We start from the raw sequence: 25688 nt of genomic DNA, 5'->3' as shown, positions 1-25688 counted from the left end.
TCAGACAACGGTGTTTGTTAAAGCTCCTTCCTGCAGATACTCCCACTTGATGACCCAGAGCTCCTCCTCCACCAAGCGCTCTTGAACACTCCTCTGCGTTCCTGTGCTGGTAATCTCTCATAATCCTGCACTGAACACACACCAACACACCCCCATGCAATCCTGAAACATCATAGCCAATGCCACAGAAATAAATCTGTTTGTTTAAGGGTCAGAAAGTTGCTGTTGATTTTGAAATGTTGTTGTTGAACTTTTTCAGAATTCATATGCTTCAAGTGGTCAAACAATGTTTTGTTTTTTTTAATCCATATTTTTATTTTATTTTTATTTTATGTTATTCTATTTATTTTATTTATTTTATTTTAATTTTATTTTAATTATTTTATTTTATTTTATTTTATTTTATTTTATTTTATTTTATTTTATTTTGTGTTTACAGTGTTCCAAAATATAATTTCTATTCATATGTTTCATCTATTTATTTGAATATGACTAAATAACTGAGTCAGTTCTGGTAGTATCTGCTAGTTTCTGTGCCTTGCATTAAATCATACATTGTGATTGAAAATTCATGAATAACCCTAGACCGTTTTCGCTTATGTAACATAATACAACAAGATGCAAAAAAAAGATTGATGATTGTTCTATTCCTTTTTTTAATAGAAGTATTATTGTTGTTGTTTTTTATTAATAATCTGATCGATATTTTCGGTTGATATCGGAATTGGCCGATAATGGCTTTAAGTAGCTAAGCTCCTCGGCATTGGCCCGATAGAAAAATGATGCCGATATGTCTTGCCGATAAGAAGGAATCGTGTTAACTCCACGTATTGCTCAGGTTGTGCATAGCGATTCGATCCACATCAGCGAGTGTGGGCTCATTCTTGGAAGCAACGTTTTTGTCCTGAATGATGATGCCAGATTGAAGCTGTTACGGTTCACAGCTGCATTTAATCTGTGAACCGCACGTACAGAATATGGACTCGTGATCGATTGTGTGTGACGCGTTCGGTGTGTGATAGAGTAAACAGCGGCAGCGTCCGTTAGGTAATGAGTTTTGTTCTGTAGGGGGTTTTAATCTGTAGGGGGCGCTGTTGGCCTACTTCTAATTAAATTAAAAGTAAAATTAGAAACATGTTTCTGAAATTAAATAAAGCAGTATTGATGTCATAAAATAAGAGTGGGTTTTTATTTAAGGACAGAAGCTATATCTTACATGAAACAAAAATCACAAACATGACACTTGTAAATTAACTAATTTTATATATACAGATTTATTCATTAATGTGTAATGTGTTTTATTTTTTAAAAAAAGATCTATTTTTCTTTTTTTGCTTTTGAAAATTTATTAATTTTTCTTATAAATGTTAGGTTTAACACTGCATCTTTCTGGGGGGGAAAAGATGTTGATATTGTTTTTTTTTTTTATTTTTATTTCTTCAATGTACTGTCAAAAAACCTTCATTAGTGTTTATTTAATTCTAACAAATAAGTTTAATTTAAAATATTTTGCTAATAATTTCTGCACAGGAGAGACTTGGTGTTGTTTGGAGAGAATTGGATGTTGTTTTTCGTAATAGGTGAAAATTTTTTTTGTAGGATATCGGAATGTGTTGGGCAGAAATATAGTAATATCGTGAGTATTTAATTTTATTGTATTTCGTTCTTTCACCTCATTAAAGAGCAGTTCTCTGCGCTGTTGTCTCCTGAGGTCCATCATCTTGACGGCCACGACCCGTCCAGCCTGTGTTCTCCGCTGGCTGATGCACACCACACACCGTCAGAACCCTGCAGCCGATCTTCACGCAGTTCCTCCAGATCTACACGCGGTCCCTCCTTTATCCCACCACCATCTGCAAGCGCGGGCCTTGAACTGCTTCGTGGTGACTTTGGGGCGGTAACCAAATCGCGTGCGTCGTGCGATGGGTGCTGCGGGGGTCTGAATGCGTTGCGAGCAGGTTCCTGGAGGGCTGTTGGCCCAGAAGCCGGTGTGGGAACACAAAATACGCCGGGGCTGCGAGGGGCTTGTCCTGTCTGGGGTAGAGCCCGGGTTCGGGCCGCCTGATTGTCTCATGAATGGGTCTGGACCGTGTCCGGTAACTGATGGTTGGCGAGAGGCCGATGGTGTGCTGGAGGAGGAACGCACCGTTCTGTGAGGCCTGGTGCCGCTCACAAGGGGACTGCTGGTGCCACTGTGCAAATATCCCGGCTTGAGTCTCATTGCTGCGTCAGCCTTTCATTGAGAAGAGAAACACAAGGACAAATAGAAATAAAGTCATGGGCTGTACTGCCTTGAACATGAATTAATGTTGCTTTGTGTATTCGTCTGACAAACGGGGACTTAAAGGGTATTCAAGGTATAACGGGGACTTAAAGGGTATTCAAGATATTTTAATAGTATACAATACTGTTCAGCTCTTCTGTTCATCAAGTCTGTTTATTTAATGAAAAATACCGTAAAAGGAATAGTGAAATATTATTATATTTACAAATATCTTGTTTTCGAATTTGACTATGTTATAAACTATACTTTATTTCTGTGATGCTCAGCTGTATTTTCAGCTCATCTACTCCAGTCTCATGTGTCACATGATCTTCAGAACTCATTCTAATAGGACGATTTGCTGCTCAAGAAACATTTCTGATTTTATCAGTGTTTAAAACAGCATGTGTAATCGATTTTTTAGAAACTGGGATACTTTTATTTTTGAAGGATTCACAGATACATAGAAGGATCAAAAGAACAGCTTTATTTGGCAATAGAGATCTTTTGTAACATTAGAAATGGTCTTGACTGTAGGCTTTTTATCCAATTTACTGTAGCTTTTGATCAATTTAATGCATATTTGCTGAATAATGTTTTTATTTTTGTTTTGCTATTTTTAGTGTGGTTTTTTTTTTTAATTTTGCTTTTTATTTTGTTTTTTTTTTATTTTTTAGAAATTGCTTATTTTTAGAAGAAACATTTTGCATGGCAAACTAATCTTACTGTCATAGTTTATCTACAAATTGTAGGGGTCGTGGTGGGTTTGGTTTTTTCTTCATTTTTAATAACAAAGGGAAGGTGAACTCCAAAAACTAAATTTCTGATGTCAGAAAAAATTTGCTTTTGGGCCATTCACCACATAGAAAAAATAGCGTGACATTCAGTAAGTTCATGATTTGTTAAGGTGTTTTTCTTTTGTTGTTTTTTTACATAACAGGAAAAAAAAAACATTTAAAAATTGTGACTTTTTAACTAACAATTCTGATTTTTTTTTTTTTTTTTTTTATACATTTGAGAGTTTATATCTCACAGTTGAGTTTTATCTTTTAATTCTGCTTGTGCATGTGGTCAGGTGTCTAAAAATTCAGGATAAAACACGGAACTTAGAAAACTTAGAATTCTTATTCTGAGAAAAAATCTAAATTGTGAAATATAAACTCAAAATTAGAAAATTTAAAATCTGATTTGAGAGAATTCAGAATTCAGAGGAAAAAGTCAGAAGTGTGAGGAAAAAGTTAAAAAAAAAAAGTGACGTAAACAGAATTCTGAGGAAAAAAGTATTGTAAGATGTAAACTTGCAATTTCATAAAGTATCATTTGTGAGAAATAAACTGTGAATTATAAGACAGAAAATCTGAATTACAAGAAAAAAATTCTACATTGTGAAATGTAAAGTAAGATTTACAATATATAAAATCAGAATTAAAAGTCAGTATTGCAAGATGTAAACTCGCAACTGCATGAAAAAAAAGTCAGAATTGTAAGATACAGTATGTATTTTTAATGCTTGTCAGAACAAGCTTCTATCACTGAGGCTGTTGGCCACAGACATCAGATGTCAGATGTTCGTTTACCTTCAGGTCGTAAGAGGAGTACGGTCTCCCCGGGCTGTTCTGTGGGTGGACCAGCAGTCTGTTGGTGGTCCTCACGTCCGGCGTGAGCGTCTCCGTGTGGCATTGTGGGATTGTAGAAGCAGGTGATGGGTCTCTGGTTGTGCGAGAACACGATGGGGAACTCTCGTCTCATCATGAGCCTCTCCGTCGGGCTCCCGATGTCCCCTCCCAGATACATGGGCCTGGGCGGCTCCGGGACGGGGATGGGGGGCGGCGGAGGGGCCGGGAGGGCCGGAGGAGGAGGAGGCCGGTCCAGAGCGCTCATGCTGACCTCATAGGTGGATTTGGCGCGGGGTAGAACGCCGTTGGGCTGCAGCATCACGCTCTTCTTCAGACCCATGTACGGCGTGCTGCTCTCGCTGTGGATGTTGCGTGATTTCTCGTCCCAGTGAGGGTCAGGCTCGTCCAGGGCTTCGTACTGATACACATCGGCCTCGCTGACCTCCCCGAGGCGGCCGAGCGACTGCGCTCTCTTGCGGGCCGACGGGCTGCTCCTGCGCAGGGAGTTGGAGCTGGTGACGGACAGACGGCTCATGTCTGACAGCATGGCTGATATATAGTCTCCGTGGCCGATCATGCTGCCGCGCACGATGGTCTGGGAAACAACAGAGCAGGCTGTGATTAATGCGAACTGAAACCGGACGCTATTTAAAGCGCGTGTGAATTCATCTGGGTGCGGATGAACTCAAAATCACACTTTCCTCCGAGGAGCCTATTTCTGGCTGATTTGTGTTTATGAAACGCTGAATGACTCGTCTGAGCTATCTGAGGATTGCTTTTCTTGCAAATAAAGTCCAAAGCAAAGAGGCTTTTTTCATGATTATTGATGATGCCGTTTATGTCACCTTTATGCATAAGGATTTGCAGCTTTTCATATATTGAAAAAATTGTGACAATTTATTTACTTAATGTATTGTATGTAATTTTATATAATACACGATATGCATATAATAAAATATGGCTCTGTGTCTGAGTATAAATATATTTGAACATACATGAACTGAACATATATTGTCCAAAAAAACTAAAACTTTAACATTCGTTTTCAGTAAACACTTTTTTTCTTATTTACATAATTTCGTATATGAAATGTGTAACTATGCAAACAATGAAGCCAGCTTTATGTAAACCCATGCATTAAATTAATTAAAAATGTATTGAGTGTTTCAATAAAAATGTAGTGCTGTATTCATCTTCATTGCTATATATTTTTTATTTATATATAAACATACTTATTGCAGTATACTGAAAAATATAAGCAATAGTTACTCATATATGATTATGTATTTATTTAATATATTGCATTATATTTTTTCAGTATATTCCCATTTATTTTGTTTCAGTATTATTTAGTTATTTGAGGAAAGACATGACATTCATCAGCTGGTCATGTCGGTGGCCGTTTATTCGTCCAGTGGCGTTGACAGAAGTGACCGAGGTCCTCACTCATGTTTGAGAAGAGCTCAGGGCAGACCACACCACTCGAACAACATCTGCAACCAAACCACCTAGCAACCACTCAGAACACCTTAGCAACTGCATCCCTGTTGTGTGTAAAAACGCAGTGGATTTTCTTGTCAAATTCTCTGACGTCACATTCGTGAAGCAGGCCTGATTCAGAGCAAGCTGTTCTCTATGAAAGCATATGTTAGAAGAGCAGAGATCTTCAGATGTTTGAGAAGCTGGCCTCTTTCTTTTGCTTGGAGTTGCAGTTTTTTCCGCCTGACTCTCGCTGCGCTGGCGGCCCCGCATGCATCATTATTAATTGCCAGCGTGAGGTAATAAATCTCTCGGCCCTCTGAGGATTCAGCGCTCTGAATCAGTGTTCACAGCAGACCCGTGATAGATAAGAAGCCAATGTGACAGAGGAAAAAACATGTGTTTCTGAGCGCCGTCCAGGACGTCCCTCAGGGAGAAACACAGCGCGCCCAAGCCTGGAAAGAGTGTCTCTGAATATCAAGGACTGAGATTAAGAGCCGTATTCAAGCCCAGTCCCAAAGCCAAAACTGGACATGCTTTCCAGTTACAAATACTAGGAAATGCAAATTACTTGAAAATCAATTTTTCAAAGTTGCAAAATAAATATATATATATATTTGTTATTCTACAAAAACTAAAAAAAAAAAAATCTAATCAAAAAAAATAATTTTATTAAAAAAGCAACATATTTTTCCGTTTACGGGACCTTTTGAGTCATAAATATTAAGAAATGTGAATTACTTGAAATCAATTTTTCAAAGTTGCAAATAAAAAAAATAAGTATTATTAAAGTATATTTTACAAGAAAATAATATGAAAAAATACTATTTCAGAATGTAATTTAGTAGAAAGGCTTAGCCCTTTAACTTATTTATCTATTTTTTTTCTTTTATATATTTTTCTATCTTTATGCTACAAAAACTAAAAAGCATCAAAAAAAAATAAAATTAAATTAAATTAAAAAGCAGCATATTTTTCAGCTTATGGGAACTTTTGAAACACAGATATTAAGAAATGTGAATTACTTAATCAAATTTTTCAAAGTTGCAAATAAAAAAAAAGTATTATTGAAGTATGTTTTACAAGAAAATAATATGAGAAAATACTATTTCAGAATATAATTTACAAGAAAAACTTTAACCCTTTAATTCTATTTATTTTATCAATTTTTTTATTTTATAATTTTTTTCTATCTTTGCTATTCTACAAAAACTAAAAATAATCAAATAAAAAAAATGTTTAAGAAGCAACATATTTTTCTGTTTAAGGGACCTTTTGAGACACAAATATTAAGAAATGTGAATTACTTGAAATCAATTTTACAAAGTTACAAATAAAAAAAAAATTATTGAAGTATGTTTTATAAGAAAATAATATGAGAAAATACTATTTCAGAATATAATTTTACAAGAAAAGCCTTAGCCCTTTAATTTTATTTATTTTATCTATTTTTTTTTGTATTAGAATTTTATTTTTTTTTCTATCTTTGTTATTATACAAAAACTGAAGCATCAAATTAAAAAAAAAAAAAGAAATTAAAAAACCTGCATATTTTTTCAGTTTATGGGAACTTTTGAAACACAGAGAAATATTCACACAAAAATATTTGGGGAAAATTAAAAGTATGCTTATGCTGAAGTCGGCTCATGCTTACAGTGTTTTCCAGACTGTTGCTCTGCAGCTTCCAATCAAGTCAGAGTGAACTGAAAAGGTCTATTATGCTATTTTGGGACACTTCTTGACATTTATTCCAAGTAATTCTGACCTTCTTTGGTTTGAGCTCCACCGGCGTGATCCGGGACGGGTCCACCATGGGTTTGGGTCTCCGGAGGTTTTCTATTAAACTCTGCCATTGTGTGGGAAGACCGACGAAGACTCCTCGCTTCGCATCGAACGACGTATGAACACGATGCTCGAAGTTCTTCGGTGCTGAAATCTCCGGCCTCTTCTTCTTCTTTTTGCGAAACATTGTCCGATACTACAGCAGAGGCCTTTCAAAACACAGAAATGTGAAAAACAATTAGGTGACACTTTACTTGAAGCCTTTACATTACAAAAGTTAGTTAATTATGCATTGCAGTGCACCTTTTAATGCATTGTATGAGCTCATGAAAACACAGTTATAATATATTATAATTCTAAAATAAAACACATGAAAAACACTTTACTTGAAGCTTTTATATATTATGCATTATAATACAATACTTATCTATTCATTGTTACACAGAAAATGCAATGCATTAAAACATGACAAAACCAACCAAAGGAATCTGTAAATATATTTTTGGTTATAATTATTGATGAATTCCTTATAGTGCATTATGCATAAAGGCCTCAAGTAAATATAGATAGAAATTATTACATTAGTCAATAATTTGCCATAATTCTGGATATTCATTTATCATGGTATATGGAATACAATAGTAGTGCAGGGTTATTATAGTCATATAACACTAAAACCATTAAAAAAACATGTGAAATAAAAATAAATGTTAACTAAAATAAAATAAAATAATAAAAACACGTATTTCATCTAGTTTCCAAGGAAATATCTCTTATTTTAATTTAGTTTAACTTCATGTACTAAAATAAAAATTAATAAAAAGTAAACAAACAAAAAAAAATGCACAACAAAATTACGAAATTATAATGAAAATGTACAACATAAAAACAAAAACATTTATTAATAAATAAAAATTATTATTAAACTATTAATAAAATTATTTAAAAAAATTATAGTTTAATTATTAAACTATTAATAAAAATTATAGTTTCTCACAACAACAACAAAAAACACCACAAAAATCACTAAAACTTACAAAAAAGAAAATTAGAAAAGTAAATTAAAAAAAAATTTAAAAACTAATTTTATAAACATCACAAAACACTGGTCACTAAACTGTTGAAAGTGGAATGCATCAAGTTATTTTCAATTAAAATGGGCATACTGTATGCATCATATGCATTTTCAAATTATAAGCATCTGATGCCAGACCTGCTGCGATGAAGCTGAAATAATGAATCGTTTTAATATAGTATGTCTATTTTTGTTCTTCTGTTGCACTAAATCTGCTCAAAATGTGTTGCATTGCCTCAAAGCAAAAGAAATATCAAGTCATCTTTGTTCTTAAAATAGAAAACCCAACACAGACGTGTCTGCTGCTGATTCACTGTCAGCATTTCTAATGCAGTCTCTGACATGCACATCTTCCTCCTGTTCATCGAAGGCTGTTGTGTGCACGAGAGCACCGCTGTCGGATGTGAAATGAAGTATATCTGCTCAATTAGGGCTTATTCATTCTGCCTGCCCTTTAAATGACAGACGGGGAACGCTGAAGGCCTCTGGCTCCTGCCTCTGGGTTCAAAGTGCATTAACTTGATAAAAGACTGAGAAAGCAGCTGACCTCCCGTCACACTGAAGGACTGCTAATAACTCAGGAAAACATCCTTTCATGTCATCGTCGTCTTGCTGCTGAGCTCTCTGAAAGGCAAGGACAGTGACTGACCTTGTAGATATTATGCCTTTTTTTTCTAGATTAAAATAATCTATTTTAAAATGATTTAAATCTTGATAGACTTGCACTGAAAAAAAAAGGTGCAGAATTTACTTAATTTTCACTCAGAAATTGCTTGAAAATTTCACAGAAGAAATATTACTGTGCACTTGTTACACTTTTGTTTAAAGATTTTATGCATGAAAAATAAAGCTTAACTTTATATATAAAAAAAACTAAATATGAATAAAATAAATATTCTGTATATAAAAATAATAAACATTCTTAAAAACATTAAGCTCTTTCCTATAACAAACAAAATTCCTGTATTTTTTATGTATTTGTTATTTATTTATTTATTTATTTATTTTGGTGGGGGTTACTGTTTATTTTATTTATTTTATTATATTATTATATGTTTTATTTATTAATTAAATTATATTATATTATAATAAAATGTTGTTATTCATTAAAAATAAATCTAATATTCTCTATATATTTATTCAAAACATTAAGCAAATTTTTTGCATTTAATTAGAAAGACTAGAAGTAGTTTTTTCCGTTTTATTTCTATATTCTTTATTTTAATTATAATTTCGAATATTATTTTTTACAGTGTATAATGTAGCATTTAAAAGGGTCATATTATACTCTCATTATTTCTGTTATGTACAGTATTTTCCCCCTAAGGTCCACTAATAATGCCAGAAATATTTTTGCACCAGTCACAATTTACTTTAATAAAATAAATATGATGCATGTTTTCACAGAACGATGAATTCTTATGATATTGTAAATATACTGTCTTTAAGATTGCTTCGAAGCAGCATAAGTCTTCAGTGGAGTGATGTCAGAAACCCTCTGATGCTCCAAACCAACTCGCAACAGCATCGCAACACATTTTATTCCCATAATATGACATATTTCCAAGTGAAACATGACATTCAACGAGACAAAGATGTATAAGGAACGATTTTATCCATGCAGAATGTGAAAAGTGTGCGTCACATTCCAGTATTTCACTTGGAAATCTGTCAAAGCACAGAGGAGATATGAAAAATGGGTCACGTTATAAGTACAGTGGCTGTGAGTTTGCTAAACAATGGCTAGACAGCTATATATGACAGTTTAATTAATGACATCTGATGGAGACGTGATGAAACTGATGCAGTTTGCATGAAAATAAAGAGGCTTTCTCATTTAAAGTAAAGCACTACAGGCAAAACCATTGGTCAGTTTTGATATTTTGGCTATTTTGCTTCCATAACCTGTCTGTTTTCATCCTAGTGGAACAAAAGCATACATTTTAGTGTTTATCTTATTGCATCTATTTACGTCTGTAGATTTTGATTACTATACACATCTTTAAAGGCAGTGAGTTTTTCTCCAGTTGAACAGCATTTACATGCATCAGAGTTTACAGTTTTTATTCCTATCTATATTCTGAATATAATTCACCTGATCAACACTTTATTCCTAAAAATGTGGTGAAAATGCATGTATTTCTGTCTGCTGATAGTATTTTCTGATTTATGCAGTAATAAAAAGAGAAATCCAAAATCTTTAACTCTAATATGTCAGCAAAATCAAACAAGAATTTCGATGTATGCAAATGAGTGCATATTTAATTTGATAATGCCTCATTAAAAAAAAAATGCATACAAAACAACTGATTAGAGAGTTTTTATCCTATTCACCTGTGGTGTCTTACCGTAAAAAATAAATAAAAAATAAATAAATAAATTATAAAATAAAATAAAATAAAATAAAAAAAGTGTCACTGAAAGGGTTTATTTTGCGGTAATGACAGGATTACTGTACATTGTACCTGTTATTATACAGCTACTCAACAAATTAATACATGGACATACTTTTTAGAATCTTACCTGTATATTATTATAAATATTCAGCTAAGAAATAAAAACTATTATAATTTTTTAAAACACACACACACACTGAATCGGCCTCGCAACAAGACGAAAACTGCATCAATGTTACAGTAATATTAATACCAAAGTCATCTGAGGTGATTTTCAATTTTTAATATTAATAAATTAGTTATATTTTAATGTTAGGTGGTTTTTTAGTCGAGGTGATTTTGAAATTTTCAATAATAATGATTTAATGTTATGTTTAAATATGCAAGTGTGGTATTATCCTATTAAATTTGCTCTACTTTACATACATTTCCAGACCAGAACCCTGATCACTGGATGAAACCCGGTTCAAAATTCTTTTCATTTTGTTGTCATATTTTTGGTTACTTTTCAATATCCCTGATCACTGGATGAAGCCCGGTTCAAAATTCTTTTCATTTTGTTGTCATATTTTTGGATACCTCTTATATAAATATATATTAATTATATATATTAGAAAATACTGTCAGCAGCAAGAAAAAACGATACAGTATCACCATGTTTGCATAAAATGTTACATAATGATACATTGTAATTGAAGTTAAATCTACAGATTAAAGAATAATTAATTAATAAATTAATGGTGCATTTTGTAGTTTTTATTTAAAGTTGCATTTTGATGTTAAAGAAGCAAAATAGCTCAAAATATCCAAACTGACCAATGCATGAAAAAACAATAGTTTTGCATGTAGTGCATTGCCTTAAAGCATTAGATATTTCTCCTGTAGACAGATGATGCTGACGGTGTTTCAGATATTTTAATCTGACATCGATAATTCAGAATTCCTGATGATTCCTGATTATTGACACTTCTTTCAGCAGCACACAAGTAGAAGCTACAGTCATACGGTCTATTACAAACTGACAATAACAGTAAACGCCCATTTAACAGATTGTCCTTGACAAGAAGTGCTTCTTTATACAGCAAGACTATCTGTTTGTGTTTGCATCAGGACTCGGAGCGAATATTGATCTGTGTGTGTTCCTGAATCCAGGAACTTCATCTATCAGACAGATCCTTAAAACAAAGATAGCACTGAGAAAACAGCGCTGAACATGTAACGTTTATGTTTAATAGAACAGATCTGATGATATCCAGCACATTTGCTTTCGTCAGCCTGTGTTTATTGTTTAATCTAAAGCGTCTGCTGCCGTCTACTGCCTTTTTACACTATCAACACACATACAAGAGACTGTGTTTCCTAAACGGATTTGTCGTTTTGTTTTTGCAGCTATTGATTTTTTTCATGCAACCAAAACCAAAGCTGTTGCGTTTCAAACCTCGGCCAGACTAACATGCACGAGACATCAGATTGAGAGAGTTTTCCGAACAGCACATGCTTCAGCAACTCTCTCAATGACACACTCAACTCCAACGAGATGTAATGAGATTTCGCTTGTGCTTTGGTATTAATGGTAAATCGGATATCGTTGTTGTTTTAATCTTACTCTTAAAAGCTGCTGTCAACTTCACTTCATCCATTAATCTGCTGATCTGTATTAATATTGCCCGGGACTTTATCCCACGTGGATCATAATCCATTTAAATAGTGCAGCTAAAGCAGCAATATCAGCTTTCAAAAAGACTAATCCGTTTTCACTGTCACAGCGTTTACAGTTTTTCTCGATTGCTTAAATACATTTGCCCACTCTGACATCACATTTTCAAAACCGTTAACACACAGGATAAAACTGAAGCTCAATGGCCAAAATGACTCATTTTGTTAGCAAAATGCTCTAACACTCACATAACATTAAAAACATGCAACATAAGCAAATATTTCCATTCAAACACCACAACTTGTGGTCAAATTAAATTATTCTTTCAATCAATCATTACACAATGGACAACAAAATACAAAATACAGCCATCAATATGAAATATGATACTTTTCAAACTCAAATGAATACTGGGGAAAAAAAAGCTACCAAAGGAAACTTATGGGTGGAAATACCTTTAAAAAAAAAAAAAAAAAAAAAAAAAAAAAAAAAAAAAGATATATACATTTTTATCTTTCACATTTAGTCCATTCGTTCTTGACGATTATGCCACAGGTTCTCATCAACATCGCATTGAATGTTTTCCCTTGCAATGCACCGAGGGAAATACCTCCTTTGGCGTATCCATCCCTGGCAGTCCTCTGCACCTATTGCCAGGCAACCAGCATTCATTGCCTCCAGGAGGGGCATCTGCTCATATGGCCGGTGATCATACACCTTCCACCTCCAAGCAGAGAAGAACTCCTCGATTGGGTTCAGAAAAGGCGAGTATGCAGGGAGGAATTGTATCATAATACGAGGCTGTGCTGCAAACCATTCATTCACAAGGCGAGAGTGGTGGAAAGCCACATTGTCCCAAATTATGACATACAGAGTCATGCCAGGCCTCAACAGCCCTCTCTCTTCGGGTGGAATCAGTAAGTCTTTCAATGCATCAAGAAATGTGATGAGGCGTTCTGTATTGTATGGGCCAATAGTTGGTATGTGGCAAAGGACTCCCATCATTGGAGATGGCAGCACACATGGTGATATTGGCACCCCTCTGACCTGGCACTGTGACAGTGGCCCTCTGCCCAATAATGTTCCTCCCGCGTCGCCTCACTTTACAGAGGTTGAAGCCGGCTTCATCCACAAAAATGAATTTGTGATGTGCCCCTTCAGCTTCAAGCTCCATTATTTCTCTAAGAGAAAGAGCAAATTCATGAAGAAAAGTATTCCAGGCGCATGTAACTATGGTAAACAAGGTATTACAAAAAAAATCTGTACCTGCACATACTGGAATCGTGCCTCCTTTACGATGTCGGAGTTTCTTTGAAATGGAACTCTGTACAGCTGCTTCATTCTGACATGTTTTCGTTTAAGGACTCGATCTATTGTTGCCAAACTCACACTGTTTATATTCCTAAATGCTCCCTGATCTGCAATTACTGCTGCCTGGATTTCACGCAGTCTGATTGCATTGTTTGCCACTACCATATCTACAATGGCAGACTCCTTTTCAATACTAAATATCTTTCCTCTGCCACCAGTGTGTGGCAATGTGTGGATTCTATAAAGTAAAAGCAAAAAGCATGTCAAAATTGACATTACTGTATGAGAGTCACATAAATGGGATTGATAAAACATCTGCATTACTGTAGACACAGTTTGTTCTGCTAACAGGGCAATACAGTAAAGCTGAAATACACAGTGGTATACATTACAGTAACACTGTGAATTACCTGTTCTCATTCCGAAAAAGCCTGACAATAGATACCACAGTGCTCCGACTCAGAATGGGCTGGACCCTTTCTCCACTTCTAAAGGACAAGCCATGATTGATGACATGGTCAATAATTGTTGCCCGAATTTCATTTGAAACTTGAGCTCGATTTTGTCCTCTTGCTGCTGCTGCAGCTCCTCCACCACGCATACAAACTCCTCTTCCTCGGGCCCCTCTGCCATGGCCTCTTACTCTCCTTCCGTGCCTATGGCCTCTTTGATCCATGCTTGCAAATAGCAACACAGAGGTGGCATCTTTTATAGATGGATGAGGACTGATTGCTGATTGAAGAGTTGTGCAAATGATTTCACACAGGTGCATAGAGATTTATAATTATGGAAGTAGTTTCTATCAGCTGTGAATAGATTTTTTTCTTTTTGTTCAACACAGTGAATCCAATAGAGTTTGGGGCCTTTCAATGAGATCTGTGGTAACTTGTTTTGAAAAAGGGTGTGAAAAATGTGTTGAAACAAATGAAAAAGTGTTAAAACATTTGCAAGAGAAGACTTCTGCTGTGCTAATAATGTGATGATGAAGATCAAGCGGATCCCAGTTTCATTTAGTGTGTCTTAGCAAATGAGAAAAACTGTAAATCCAGATCTGATATGATGACAGTGTTTGAAATCGAGCCGCGGCTGGACTGAAGGTTCAACCAGGAAAAAATATTATGTTGTAATCAGTCCAAATAGATGTGTGTTGAGAACAGAATTATGCATATTATCTGTCTGTCTGTTGTACGAGACGATATGATTGTTTTAAATGTTTTGTCAGCATATGTTTATTTAAAGGAATTATAGACTCGCATTTGAGTTAAAAACGTCTTAATGCTGGATTTGTTTCAGCTTTTGTCTTCTCCAGATGTTAACTGATGGACTGGAGTGCTGTGATGATTATTGTAATGCGTTTATCAGCTGTTTGGACTCTCATTCTGACGGCACCCATTCACTGCAGAGCATCCATTGATGAGACACTGATGCAGTGCTACATTTCTCCAAATCTGATGAAGAAACAAACTCATCCTAATCTTGGGTGATATGAGGGTGAGCACATTTCAGCACATTTGTATTTTTTTATTCAGGTTTTTATTCTCATCTGTGAAGTATTTCACTTTGGAGTGCATGTTCAGGAGAGCATAAAATCCTCTGCGTGTCCCACAAGTCTCAATTTGAGGCCCATTTGTGTTGCCCTCAGGTAATATAATCCATTATCATTGAGATAACACTCATTGTCATGCTGATGTTCAGCTTTCTGTGATGACAGACTGATGCACTGAACCACAGGGGCTTTGTGTACTCCGGATGAAATATATAAGTATGATGCAATCTTTCTCATTTGTATTTGGCTTTGTACTGTGTAACACTTGTCCCAACAATATCATATATCGGATATATAATTCATTCAAAAAATACTCCCATAAAGCATCATATGCATTCTTTTCCAGTTGTTCATGATTATTGCATTCAGACTATTAAAAATCATTTGAAGATTGCAGTCATAAAGAACCAATTCTAACCCATGAAATGGTGTGTGTGTATATATGTGTGTGTGTGTGTGTGTATGTATTTTAATAATGTATTATAGCATATCAATTTGTTTGTTTTGATTAAATAAAATATCATGGTAAATGTAATGCTGCTAAATATATATATATATATAATAAAGTGTGTGTGTGGGTGTGAGTGAGAGTGTGTGTGTGTGTGTGTGTTTGTGAGTGAGTGTGAGAGTATGTGTTTGTTTGTGTGTGTGTGTGTGAGAGAGAGAGAGAGTGTGTTTGTTTGTGTGTGTGTGTGTGTGTGTGTGTGTGTGTGTGTGTGTGTGTGTGTGTGTGTGAGAGAGAGAGTGAGTGAGTGAGAGTGTGTGTGTGTGTGTGTGTGTGTGTGTGAGTGAGTGTGCGTGTGTTAGTGTGTGTGTGTGTGTGTGTGTGTGTGTGTGTGTGTGTGTGTGTGTGTGAGTGAGAGAGAGTGAGAGTGTGTTTGTTTGTGTGTGTGCGTGAGAGAGAGTGAGTGAGAGTGTGTCTGTGTGAGTGTGCGTTTGTTTGTGTGTGTGTGAGAGAAAGAGAGAGTGTGTGTGTGTGTGTGTGTGTGCGTGTGAGTGTGTGTGTGTGTGTGTGTGTGTGAGAGTGTGAGTGTGTGTGTTTGAAAGGATGCAAAGATAAGGAAGATGCTGTGTGTTTATGATGTTTCTCATGGATTTGAGTGTTTTATTAATTTCTGTCAACAGTAGTGTTACACACAGCGCAGTCTGGGCCTCTTAACAGAACACATGCCTCTTCACAGATCCAGTTTGGACGAGCGCTCAGCATTTCTGCAGTAATTGTGTGAGGTTTTTCACTGCGGGGGTGAGACACGAGTTAATCCTCTCTTTGTATTTGTCAATAGAGGACAATCATCACACGTCTGAGATACTTAAAGTCCCTGCTTGTGTTTGTGCCTGCAGTGCAGTACAGTGAATCCTGCATTGGATTCATTATGGTGTGTGTGTGTGTGTGTGTGTGTGTGTGTGTGTGTGTGTGTGTGTGTGTGTGTGTGTGTGTGTGTGTGTGTGTGTGTGTGTGTGTACAGCGTCCTCTCTGGAGCTCAAACAGCAGAATAAAGCCACAGCGAGGTCACGGTTTGATACTGAACTGATATAACATAGAGCTTAAATGCAAAGAAAATCGCTTTGGATATAAGCATCTGCCGAATGCATGAATGTAAATCCTCTCACAGATGCTTTAAAATCATGCACAACAATAAAAATATATCAGAGTCCTTTATGGTTGTTGTGGTTTCTGTTTATTATTGATTGAACTTATAAATAGTTCTATCAAGCTGCTACGGAATATAAACCAGAAACACATGTACATGCATATTTGATCTGTCAAACATCACCTAATTCAACTTAAAAATTTTACTTACATTTTAAGTATAATCAAATTGGCTGTACAAGTCATTTCAACACAAGTTTTCAAAAATTATGTCTAGTTGAATCTTGTATAATTTTAAAAAATGGGTTAAATTATTTTGATGAGTTAAAGTAATGGAACAACATATGCAGCCATGATTTATTAATCATATAATTTTTACTATCTCATTATAACAGACTGGAAGAGTAAGCAGCATAATAATTATAATACATTTATTAAAGCATCGTGGAGCCACCATCTGTCTGTCGTTGATGAATCTTGTTGTATTGCTCATGTCCAAACCCAAACAGTAGATCTAAATGAGCAGATATTCAAGATTACAGCTTTATTTTTATCACATCGCAGAGTTGCAAGTAATTTCTGCCATTTTCTTTTCTATAATTATTGCTATCTGAACATCACACACCTAACTAATGTGTGTGATAAGGACATTTTAGAAGTAAAATCCCAGTCAAACAACACTTTATTGCAGAATTCAGAACAAATGCATGTATATATGTGTATGTATATGAAGACCTCAGATGCAAAAACCTCTGTCCTTCTGCGATTTTTTTTCTTTTAAATAAGCATTTTTATCAGCCATTTCCATTGTCCATAATAACATTGGACATTTTTGAAAATAAGGCATTTCAATAACTGACTAATAAACCTTTCACTGGCATTAAAGTTAAATTACTGAATCTAAACATAAGAGACTGATAAAAAATACTAATTTAAAAGAAAAAATCTCAGGTGGACTTTTTCTGAGATGGTTTTTGCATCTGAATGCTTCACACACACATATGTGACTATGGACCACAAAACCAGTCATAAGGGTCAATTTCTCGAATAAATAATCTCTCCATTGATGTATGGTTTGTTAGGAGGACAATATTTGTCTGAGATACAACTATTTGAAAATCTGGAATCTGAGGATGCAGAAAAATCTAAATATTGAGAAAATCGCCTTTAAATTTTTCCAAATGAAGCTCTTAACAATGCATATTACTAATCAAAAATGAAGTTTTGATATATTTACAGTAGGAAGTTAACAAAATATCTTCATGGAACATGATCTTTACTTAATATCCTTATGATTTTTGGCATAAAAGAAAAATGGATAATTTTGACCCATACAATGTATTGTTGTCTATTATACCCCCCAAATATACCCCAGAGACTTAAGACTGCTTTTGTGCTCCAGGGTCACATATATATATATATATATATATATATATTAGGGCTGTCAAATGATTAATCACGATTAATCACATCCAAAATAAAAGTTTTGTTTACATAATATATGTATGTGTACAGGGTATATTTATTATGTATATATAAATACAAACACATAAATTATATATTTAGAAAATATTTACATGTATATACATTTATATATTTATATTCTTATATTTTATATTATATATAAATATATTTAATATATAAACATAACATATTGTTCTTAAATATATACATGCATGTGTGTGTAATTATATATACATAATAAATATACACAGTATACACACATATATTATGTAAACAAAACTTTTATTTTGGATGTGATTAATCGTGATTAATCATTTGACAGCCCTAATATATATATATATATATATATATATATATATATATATACCATGGAAATTGTAATTCTGATACATATATATTCTTTTTATGAGTGCAATCTTTTAAAATCTCTATGCGGTAAGAAAAGTATGACATGCAAGGTCTTTTTTTAATGAAATTATAAATCTGATTAGTGATGATGACTGTGAATCCTTTGCAAAATGTTCCTCTCAAAGGAGACAAATGTGTGCAAACCAAGCATGTTCACTTCAGTTGTGAGTGCTTGTAATCTGAGAATCAAGTCCAACTCTAAAAGTTGGATATTAACCTGAGATGATGCGGTGAGTGTTTCATCTGGAGCTGGAGAGGGATTCTGTGGGCGAGGAGTGTTTGACAGCCCAAATCCCAGCGACACAGATACAGCTTTCCAATAAGACAACTGAAGAGTGAATGTGTGGGTTTAAACAGCTCCACACTCGTGCAGGAACAGAGATATACCTCTGAAGAAACATGTATGAGCATCTGTTTTTGCATTTTTTACCCTAGCGACTCATGAATTATGTAATCTGTTTCATTTTAATAGTTTTTGTTAATAGTAATTTTTCTCAATACAATTTCTATTGCATCAACACTGTGTGTAACACTATATCCCACAATGCAATGTGCTCGACTTGCTTGAGTCATCTACTACAAAACTGGAATAACATGCAAAAGAAAAAAAATCCAATGATAACTAGATGCTCATTCGTGAATTAAGGACACAACAGTTACATCCCGTGGTAACTAGGATTTACACAAGCTCCAGTCTGGATCCAGAACACCTGAGAAGAGATGATGCCCACCCCTCAGAGGACCTCAGATGATGCTAACCCAGAGACAACATACAGAACTACCACATTTTGATATAAGCTTGATTGCATAATTGCTGTTAATAGTGTTAATCGTCTGTTTGTTTACGTCTTTTATTGATTTTTCTGAACATTTCTGCCGTATGCACATAAACTGACCAGTCACCACTGATAAGCTACTACTAAATATTGTAGAAACTTAATTTTCTGTAAAGTTGCTTTGCAATGATTTGTATCGTGAAACGCGCTATACAAATAAACTTGAATTGAATTGAACATAGTGAGTTTATGCGAAAATAATGCTTATTGTTGGCATAATGCATATTGCTTTATATGCTTTTAAAGGAATAGTAGAAAAGAAAAGTGTGCACATTATTCTATTGCTATTTATCATCCACCTGAAATGCAAGCCTTATTTAATGTTTTGCTTGAAAGTCACGATGAGTCAGAAATAAGGATTTTTCTTTCAAATTATGAACGTATTACAACACGTGAATTAGCAAATGTTTTGGTCGAACAAAACTGAATAAACGTGATAAGTACATCCAAGTGTAACGGATTATTGAAATATAAAAGCAGACTAAATGATTGGAGAAGTCTTGTTTTTAGCAGAAGATCCAATTATGAATCAAAATTATGAGGTCAAAATGTAAAAAAAAAAAAAAAGAGTGTTTGTGTGTGTAAATGTACATGTATGTTCCATGTCAAATCAACCAGATTTCAGAAACTTTCCCATTTTGTTAATATTTTTTTCAAACATAAATAGAAAAAAAAAAAAAAAAACATCCGCTGTATGCAAAGTGACCTACGTTTAGTTTTTATCACCCACACTGACCCACATTCCCATATCTCTGAAAATGAACTATAAAGGGCCTCAAAAATTAAGATACCAAAAGAAAAATATGTTAAGATCCAAAATCTAAAATGGTATTAATATATCTTTAATACTTCTTGAGTTACAGCCATGCAAACGTTGGGAGGAAAACTCAAAAAGTGATTTTTTAAATGCAAAAATATTGGCATTTAATGCAACAAAGATTTCTAAAGTCAACAGATTTTACTAACAGACCACTGATCTCTGGGTAAAAATCATATAATGATGCTGCCATCTTTCTAAGAACTTCTGTACCCCCCTGTAATTTGGCTCTGAATTTATAAACCAAAAAAAAAAATTGACCCACATGCATTTTGGGTAAATTTTCATTTCATGCCAACTTTACGCACGACATGTATTCATGCATTGGCTGAGTATTTATGTCTGCATTTGCATGCTTGTGTAGAATGTGTTTCTGGGCTAAATGGAAAAGAAATCTGAATTTATTATATATCTGCATGAAGATCCACAGCTAGAAGCCGTCTTTTCTGTTCCAAATCCCAAATCAGGATATATTTTGAGTGGCTGTTTGCCATCTTCAGCCCTTGATGTGAATCTCTGGTTCTCCAGGGGATGTTTGGACTCGGTTCCGAGCAGAATCCGGTCCCCTGTTCCCCGTTCATGTTTGAGATCGTTTGTCTCAGACGTGACAGTCCCATCTCAGTAACAGCAGTGAAGTGAAGTGTGAAGCAGGACTTCAGATGAAGTGACCGAAGCTTAACGGCTGAGCCGCGAGTCGTCTGTCCTCATTCACATCCACAGCACTTTAACCTGAGTTTAACCCGCTCAAACTCACACATTCACATCTCTAGAGCTCAGAAAAGAGTTCGTCAGGGGCTGCTTAGTGATTTTGATGGAAGAGTTTAAACTTGAGATGACAGAAATAATGTTTTGTGTTGATTAAAACAAAACCTGGTGTGTCGAAAATGCTCAGTTTAAATATGTATGATACTTTTCTGTTAAATAAATAAATCTCTTAAATATTCAACTCTCTTGTAATCATATGAAGTTTTGCTCATATGAAGATAGTCAGAGGATAACTGTATTAACTGTATTATATAAATGCATCATTCATTCATCCATCCTTTCATAGTTCTACAGAAAACTAGTCACAAATTTGTCAATTGTTGTCATATAGTAAGAGTGCTTAAAATCAGGGTTATTATTATTAACTAAAACTAAGACAAAAAAATCACTACTTGAAATAAAATAAGCATTAACTGAAATAAAATATAAAAAACGCAAACTTATTTTCAGTTAGTTGACGAGGCAACGTTTCTCATTTTCATTTAGTTTAACTAAATAAATTATAAAAATAACTATATATCCATAAAAATACAAAATACAAAATACAAAAACCACTAAATTACTAAAACGAAAGTTAATACAGAAAATATAAAAAATTAAATAAAATTTATAAAATATTAATAAAAGCTATAATAGTATGTCACATATTAAAATAACACTGCTTAAAATAAAAACAAATGCGGATAGCAGCTTATAGTGAGTTCATATTGAATTATGTGACTTTTGATTGCTGAATTTGATATATTGGAAAATAAAAACAAATTATTATCAGAAACATCTGAGAAGTATAATATTATATGATTTAAAAAATCTCAATTTGATCACAATTGCTGTCTGGGAAATATAACTGAGACATTAAATAGGCCTCAATAGTGATCTGAACCATGTTAGTTACAACATGCATCTTTAAAAACTAGTGATGCATATCAAACATTTCACTGAGACATTTTCAACCTTCACAAATACTATTCTAAAAATAAAAATAAAAAGTTGCAGCTATACTAAAAATAACTGGTGTAGGATTTTCTTTGAAATGACTTTCACTCAGAAATTGCAGGTAAATTTCGATTAAACTTGAAATGTTTGTTTACTGTGTGGTACTAGAGATGATTGTCTTAAACGCTTCTAATACTCTCACTCCAGAGAGAAAACACTGAACACACTGCATCAGGCATCGGGATGTTTTCTGGCGTTTGTGCAGCTCACTGTCTAATAAGATCAGTCCACATGATCACTCAAGTCAGAAGGAGAATAAACACGGTGTGACAGCAGCAAACGGCCCACGAGGACGTTCACTTCCACACATTCGGCTCCAGAAACACTCGATCCGACGTCTCGCCTCAACAACATCAAGTCACAGACCTTCACACGCACAGATATTTCAGAAATCTGCTGTTTGCATGAACCCTAAACACTGCAATCTGATGAAAGAGGTATGCAATATGAAATACGATACTTCTGAGCACGTAGTACTTCACCACACAATCATTTATGAGCCAGTCACCACAAAAAAACACACACCATCTCAGATCAGTGTCATCGCAGGTAAATAAAAGACTGTTAGAGCTTTAAGAGCCCCTGGTGAAACATCAGCTACAATATAATGACATTTTTGACCCTAACCCTACTCTAATATCTACTCAAACCCTAAACCTTATAAGAGGAAGAGGCGGAGTCAGCTGATTAAAGTGAAGAAGCTCATCATGACACTCATCTGTGAGTAATTGCTGTGTATGCCTTTCTAACATATCTAAAACTATTCCTACAAACAAAGCTTACATGCTACTAATTTAATAAACAAGATGAGAATAAGTAATGTTCCAACATTCTGTCTTGTAAAAGCCTCAGGCTACAAAACACTGCACTAGATACAAACTCATCATGTTTGATTTCATTATTTATGCCTGAAGTGCATTTCAAGAATATGCATGTTTTCTTATTTTTGAATCTGGCAGATATCGATGTATTGGCAGCACAGATGATTCTATTAGTAAAATCAGTGGCTTAAAATGCACATGCATGTATTCGTGTAGCTCACACAGTAAAGCATGGCACTAGCAACGCTAAAGTCATGGGCTCAATACAACTGATCAAATGTAAATGTGTATCTTGAATGCAATGCAAGTTGCATTGAATAAAAGTTGCTGCCAAATGCATAAATGCACATTTACCTACGCATGAATATGAATAAGTGCATGTGAAATGGTTCATCTATAGTCTTAAAAATAAAGGTTTTAAAAAAGGGTAGAAGAACCATTTTTTGGTTCCCCAAAGTACCTTTCAATGATCAGTTCCTAAAAGAACCATTTTTTTCTTAATATAAAAAAATTTTTTTAATATTATGAAGATTTTAAACTATTAAGAAACTTTTATGCAAGGAAAGGCAATAAAGAGCCTTTATTTTGAAGTAAAAGTGGTTTTTTTATTTTATGATTTGTTGTGTGTTTGTTTATAGAACCAAAAAATGGTTCTTCGATGGCATCGCTGCAAAAAAATCAAATAAAGCTCCATTTGGGTTTGATCCAAATAGCTCTTTGAAGAACATCCAGACTGCTTCTGAAGCGTCCCATCATTCGCTGAAGGAACTTTAATACATCAGTTCTATTATAATCAACTTATGGGATCCATTTTGTAAGTTCCTGCCATTTCTGAAAGGTTTGCCATCTGAGGATCCCCAAATATTGCCTCAAGCAGATTTTCATCTTTGCATGCATCGCGCGAGAGCCGGGGGGTGAGGGAAGGTGAAAGCATCTCCTCATCAGCACAGCTTTTCATGGTCGTCTAGGCTTTGTGCGTCTGCTTTCTCTCTCGCCGCTCGCGATGTGCGCGTCTTCATCCAGCGATGCGACACAAAGCGGCGCTCAGCGTCACTATCGCACCCACAGCTCGCATGCAGATGTCAAAACGTGGCTTTTCTTACCTTGCCGTTGTGTGATGAGGAATTTAGGAGCCTGTCCTGCTGGGAAGAGGCTTTGTGGTGCTGTATGCACACGCGCACACACACACACACACACACACACACACACACACACGAACGCACGCGCTCAATCAGCCTCCCACTGCAGGCTGCCGCGCGCCTGAGAGAGTCCGATGCATTTCTGCACGGCAAATCTCAGAGAGGTGATGCTCGAAAGCCGTGCATCTGATCTCCCGGCGGCCCCTGCTACCGGTGCCGTGATGATGCCATGAAGAACACAATCCACAGCTAGAGGAGACGAGAACGGCCTGCCTCCTCCTCTCTCCTCTCCTCTCCTCTGCTCTCTTTCTCCTGCTGTGGGTTGTCTTTGCAGTGTGTGTGTGTGTGTGTGTGTGTGTGTGTGTGTGAGTGGGGAGTGGGGGGGCAGCGTCACCTAGGAAACGGTTCACGCCCACTCTGTCGCCGTGGTGAAGCGTTTCCGCGTGAGCGCGTGATCCGCGACGGCAGGTAAAGCGGTCAGCTCATGAATAATTCATGAGATGATGAGGGTCATAATAGGCCAGAAGCCTATAGTAAACAGAAATTGCGTTGATTTAATCATCAGAATTAAAACTGAGTGATTTCATATGACTGAATCAACCTACATAAGACTTTACCAGGATTTAATGGGTCAGATCATGTAGGCCATAACCCGCTCTGTTTCTACTTTTAATTATTTTTAATTTAACAACTGCATGTTTTGACTTTTGACGTCTGCCGTTAACGATGCATTGACGTATCATCGACAGCTGTGACGTGTCAGAATCTGAAATTTGGTCCGCTCATGAATAATTAATGAGATTATAATGAGGGTCACCAGAGGCTGGTGATGTTATGAAATAAAATCGGATGACAGAGGATGAATCATCAAATATTTACTACGGTAAACATTATTTCCTTTCCTAATTCAATCATCATAAATAATAATAATAATAATATTTGACTTAAAATCAACCTAAATACCTACATTTTACCAGCATTTTAGATTAGATACAAGTGGCTCTGTTTTTAATTCTACTTTGATTTAATGTAACAACTGCATGTTTTGAATTTTACTATGGTATTGTGTTGGATCGTATGTTTCATATATTTATAGAAAATATATTTTAGTATTTTTATATTATTTAGAATTCTATATTATTTAACATTATATTATTTTTATGATTCAGTATTTTGGTGGACAAAATATAAATAATATTTTTATAAACTATGTAAATAATATTTAATAAACTTTATTGTCAAACTGCTTTCAAAATCTTTTTTTCTTTTTTTTTAGAATTTAATCCGGCTTTTATTGTGACTTTCTTCAATACTTCTGTGCTTTTAGCTCAACACACACACACAAGAAAAAAAAATTACATTAATTTAGGAAATCAAGAGATGTATGACATAGTTTAGCAGCTTTATCATGAAGTCAAATCATCAAAGCCACTGTCAGTAATAATCAGTAGCTTTAAAATCTTAATATAAAACTACAAGACGTTTGAATTTGAGAGACATTTACATCTCAGTTAGTAATAAAGTGCAAAGCAGATACTGTTCGACCTCATTATGAGCCGAAAATCCCCACGAGAACAGCTCTTCATGTCGTTCAGTGCTCATACAGAACTGTCAATACATGAGATCAAATGTAAAATTGATGCAAAATTCCCTAATAAAACACATTGATCCGGTCCCTGCTCTGCTGCTTTTGTCCTTTCAGAGCTTTTGTCACGCGGGGCAATTA

At 35.0% G+C, this 25688-nt stretch overlaps 1 pseudogene; it reads right to left on the bottom strand.

The window, feature by feature from the left end:
* LOC122148097 lies at nucleotides 1–24320 on the bottom strand (annotated as a pseudogene).
* Between the last annotated feature and the right edge of the window lie 1368 nt (nucleotides 24321–25688).

Source organism: Cyprinus carpio, chromosome A17 (genome assembly GCF_018340385.1).
Source record: "Cyprinus carpio isolate SPL01 chromosome A17, ASM1834038v1, whole genome shotgun sequence".
NCBI lineage: Eukaryota > Metazoa > Chordata > Actinopteri > Cypriniformes > Cyprinidae > Cyprinus > Cyprinus carpio.
The sequence above is the reverse complement of the archived record's forward strand: the minus strand, read 5'-3'. Positions and strand labels throughout refer to the sequence as shown.